This window comes from Lathyrus oleraceus, chromosome 5 (genome assembly GCF_024323335.1).
Source record: "Lathyrus oleraceus cultivar Zhongwan6 chromosome 5, CAAS_Psat_ZW6_1.0, whole genome shotgun sequence".
In the NCBI taxonomy this organism is placed as follows: Eukaryota; Viridiplantae; Streptophyta; class Magnoliopsida; order Fabales; family Fabaceae; genus Lathyrus; species Lathyrus oleraceus.
In genome coordinates, this window is record NC_066583.1 from 389,512,257 (window position 1) to 389,517,209 (window position 4,953).

The 4,953-nt window shown below is 35.3% G+C and overlaps 1 long non-coding RNA gene across 3 annotated transcripts; it reads right to left on the reverse strand.

Moving 5' to 3' along the window:
* Nucleotides 1-1,407: 1,407 nt before the first annotated feature.
* On the reverse strand, nucleotides 1,408-4,465 carry LOC127085006 (uncharacterized). 3 transcript variants are annotated; one of them, XR_007788884.1, is made up of 3 exons: nucleotides 3,565-4,281; nucleotides 2,049-2,593; nucleotides 1,408-1,669 (listed from the first exon to the last, which is right to left on the reverse strand). It is a non-coding gene; the product is annotated as an uncharacterized LOC127085006 (long non-coding RNA). The 3 variants fall into 3 exon arrangements; XR_007788885.1 differs by having other exon boundaries at nucleotides 1,408-2,164; nucleotides 2,316-2,593; nucleotides 3,565-4,278; XR_007788883.1 differs by having other exon boundaries at nucleotides 1,408-2,593; nucleotides 3,565-4,465.
* Between the last annotated feature and the right edge of the window lie 488 nt (nucleotides 4,466-4,953).

Below are 4,953 nucleotides of genomic sequence, written 5' to 3' on the forward strand. Positions count from 1 at the left end.
TGTGGTATGGTTCACCATGTGAAGAAACCCTAATTACTGGATTCTTTTTAAGACCCTGATTCTTGAAGGTTACACTATGGTATTCATCTAGGCATCCAAACCCTGGTTCTTGATCTTGATTATATTGGGATCTTATGTTTGACCTTCTGCCCCTGACTTGACTTTCAAACCCTACCTGTGGGCCCATGGTTTGAGATGTTGCTTGTGGAGCTTTATGTTTGGGTTGAAACCCTAATCATTGCTCATGTTGGAAAACTGTATGGCTTGCTTTGAGGAGGGTTAAAAACCCTAGTTGTGGTTTGGTGCATTGCTCATGTTGATTACTTCTCGGTTTGAGGTCTTTGATTGAATACTTGGATTTGAATTTTGGTGCATTGGTCATGTTGATTACTTCTCGGTTTGAGGTCTTTGATTGAATACTTGGATTTGAATTTTGGCTACTAAACCCTAGTACATGGCTTGTTTTGATTAGTTCCAAGCATGCTTGCATTCACATTCCATTGCACATTATCATTGGTCTCACTTGATCTAAGTCGCCTCATCCATTGATTCCATTGATCTTCATTGCTCCAAACTTCATTGATTCATCACATTGGTCCCAATTGGTTTATGGTTCCATATTAAACATGCATTTTTAGAGAAGTCTATTTCATCATCTTTTTGCATCAGTTGACTTTCGGACAACTATTGACTTTTTGGTCAATCAGTTGACCAAAGTCAACTTCCATACTTTCCTCCCTCAATCACTATGACCTTGTTATCCATCAACCACCTAAGTCAATTTCATTTAATTCATGATCTATTTTGGACAAAATCACCTTCATTTTGTTGTTCATTTTAAGTCTGTTGTTCATTTTAAGTCATCTTGTTCATAATCATTTTAAACCATACCCCTTTTTAACCATTGCAATACATAGTCATTTTCACATTTCTATCATGGCCTAAAATGACTCCAGCAATCTTATATTCATCTTCAATCCAATAAACCAACATTGTAATATTCAATTACATATTTCAAACTAAGTCACATTTCATTTCAAGGGTCAATGTCATACAAAAATGGCATACAAAAAACAAGTGGCGAAAGTTGAGTTTTGAGTCATATCTTGAACATATCATCACAATTTTGTTATACTTACAAGCATCTTGAACCATACATGGGCATTTGCTTCACAAGCATTGCATATCATAAACCAACATACATGGTTCTATACAACTTCCAAATACATAAACCATTAAAACCATTCCAATTTCAACCATGTGCAAATGAATTCCAATTGCCAACCACACAAATACATTGTCCCTATCCCCATTACAACACTTCAATTCGAAATATTTCATCTAACCATTTATTCATTACAATTTCTAACCATTTCGATTTACATTTTCATGAACTAACCATGTACATTTCCATACAATTTTCTCATATTATTACAACCGTGAATACCATGCATTCAATTTTTCAAGTTACATAACTACAACCATACATTTCAAGCTACAAGTTTCCAACCATTACAACATGTCAACTCCAAACTACTAATTTATAACAAAAAAAGAAAATATGACAAGTCCAAATACATCTAACTCCATGACACAATGATCCAAACTTTCACCATTTTCTTCAAATAGAAGCTACACCTTGATTTCCATCATTTCGTGTTCGCACATCCTACAAAAAGCAAACCAAATTGTTGGCATTATCACCAAGTTACATTAACCGTGCCAATAAACCAAGCAAGATAGCATTAACCATACATGTTATCTCAAACACACCATGAACTCATTCATAATCTAGTTCAATTTAGCATGTCATACCATACCATACACCAAATGTTGAAATGCAAAACATCTTCCCATCTATCATCATCACAATGGTATGCATACATCAATTCTAAAGCTAAACAAGTTCGCACCAACATGGCATAAGACTCATAACTAAAGTAACTAGCATAGCATTATAACCAAGTTTTAGCATTCAATCCAAGTGACTTAGATTAGCATAGTTTTAATTGGCTTTTGTATAGTTCTAACAATGCTAATATATCAACCTCATGTGTATCCTTAGTTAACCATTCAACTGCATCATAACTATAATCCAGCAATTGACAAATCCAATAAAACAAAAACTTGTAGCTTGTCATCATAACGGCATCATAATCATGCACTGCAAAATCATTCAAAGTTAGACCCATGGTTATATTTCACATACATAAGACAACTCATGGCAATACACAATCATTCATCGGCATAAAATCCATTCACATACCAACCTGGCAATCTGTAATAGTCAGCAATAATAAAACATCATAACGTACCAAGTTTCTGCATTACTAAACAAAGCATACGTTAGCCTTGTAATTCACATGGCCGGCATACCAAGCATAACAGACCCGCCACTCAAAGCATCTACATTCATGGCCATGACATACCAAATTCATCCATGTGCATCAAACAAGCTAACAATTAACCTGAGCCAACTTCTAACAACTATCACAACTTTAACTCTACTAATCAACTACCAAAATCGGCAATTTGAGAGGATACCTGCGTTGGCCGGTCACCTTAATCTAATGGCCGTTCGCAAACTTCCAACCTACAAAACAGTTTTTTAACGCACCAATTAAACCAACCACGAACAAATTGGAATAGATAATTAGTAAGCTAAATAGAGCAATAACTGAGTCCTACGGTATATCACCAAACATAGGCAGAATTCAAATCATTTTCTGTTGTTTTCAATCATTACGTTTCGTAACTAAATCACTAACTGAACTTACGGTACCAACTAACTCAACCTTTTTTTTAATACTAACAGAACCTGGAATTGATTTTCTAACCTCACAATTAACCCTGTTCAGAATTGCAGATGAAAATAACCCCTAGAGTAATGCGTAACAGCAGTTCTAACCTCACATGACAAGTCAACATCAAAACCAAATTCTCCTCCAATTTCAACTCACATCACAATTAATGTCACTCTTCTAAACCAATAACACTTAACCATTGCATTTAACATAAATTAATAACTAATAGAAGTTAGTTAATAGTTTAACATTCCAAAAGTATTTCCTACAAACCAAAACAAAGAAAAAAATCATATGCAACAGGCCTACAACACATCATAGCAGAACAAGTACAATACACCACAATGCACAATATCAACATGGCATTTCTTCAACATATATTTGTTTCTAACTGTGATGGAATTCCTACTAATTTTCACTAACCTACACAATAAACATAATAGTTGTGCATTTCATTAAAACAGGAGGTTATTTCATTTGAATTTCACTAGCAGTGCATTTGAATTTCACTAGCAGTGCATTTGAATTTGAATCTCATTTAAAAAAGGAACTAACCAACTGATTTTTCACTTAATGAACATTTAACAGAGTGTAGGTCAAAAAGCAGGGAAAGGAATTTCATTTAGATTTGAATTTACATTTCAATTTGAATTTCTAACCCACCGCATTTCTAACCAACTGCATTTCTAACCAACTCTGAGTTTCAATATGAGTTTCATTTGAATTTCTAACAGAAATTGAATCCTATAAATCCACATACCTTGGCATTAATTCGATTCTCTTGATCATTCGGTGAATCCCTCATATCAATTGAAATCCTTTATCATCACTCTGCAAAATCCTATAACCACCATAACAGAACCTTCAAACCTTCTCCTTCTCTCAAGTCTTCGAGCCCTGCAAAACCCATCGGCCAGAAGAAACATGCAAAGAACGTAAACCATCCGCATCCAGAAGCGAAACCAAGATCCAAGGAGAAGCAGGTGTGAGAGAATCGAAGAAGATTGGAACGAAAGGAGCTCACTAATTTCAGAGAAACCTTCATCTTCGCATTACAATTCCACCTTCAATCCTCGTCGCCACCTTCAAACCTCGTCGCCGCCTTCAATCCTCTTCACAACACACTCCGACGCGACTTCTCCATCATCGTCTCAATCAACGAAACACATAAAGAAGCACACGAATCTGAATCCGACGACTTCATCTTCGTCTCGATCAACCGCGAACAGAAGAATACCGGACATCAAGGTGAGTCTCGTTTCGAGCTTTTCGTTTGAATTTATGGCCGTGATGCTCGTACGTATTGCGCGAAATTCTTGTTCTGGATGGAAGGCATACTGATTATGTTCGACCTAGCTAGTAATTTGGGGACAAAGCTTGTGAGTGTAGAGTTCTGGTTCATGACCCGGTTTTGGAAAATGTGAACATTTGGAGCTTGGGCAAGCGTTCACCTCCCCATACTTCCATTCGGCAGATCACACCCCCAACAGCATGTCCTGGACAAAGTGACGGGCCTCTACTGTGAGGCCCATGTGAATCTCTCAACCATCCACAAATTCAGCCTACACCCCCTCCTGCGAAGCCCAATGTAACTGCTGGGCTTAATTTTGTTGCTGGGCTTAACTCTATTTATCTTTTGTTAATTAAAAATTATTTTTTGATTAACCATTAATAAGTTTGATTAACAATTAGGATTAGAGTTAACTACCAATTAGGTTTGATTTTAGTTTCTTTAGAAATACATTTTCACTTAGGATTTAATTGATTTTAGAATTTAATTGATTTTAGAATTTAATGGAACTTAGAATTTAATTGATTTTAGAATTTAATTGTCATTAGAATTTAATTGATTTTTGATTAGGATATCGTTAGAATCCGATTACAATCTTAGGCCATACTTATATTTTGACTAGAATATAATTTATGCTAATAGTTGAATATATTTGATGAGATGACCATTTTGCCCCTTAAGGGCTTGTTTTGTCATTTTAGCCATAGAAGCATATGTTTCCTTTAGGATTAGAATTTGACATAGAATTTTAATCAAACCTTGACCAACAATTGCATGTTTCCTAAGAATTGGTACATAGAATTTTAATCAAAATTTATGACTAACTATAACATGCTCCTTTAGGCTAGATTGATCATT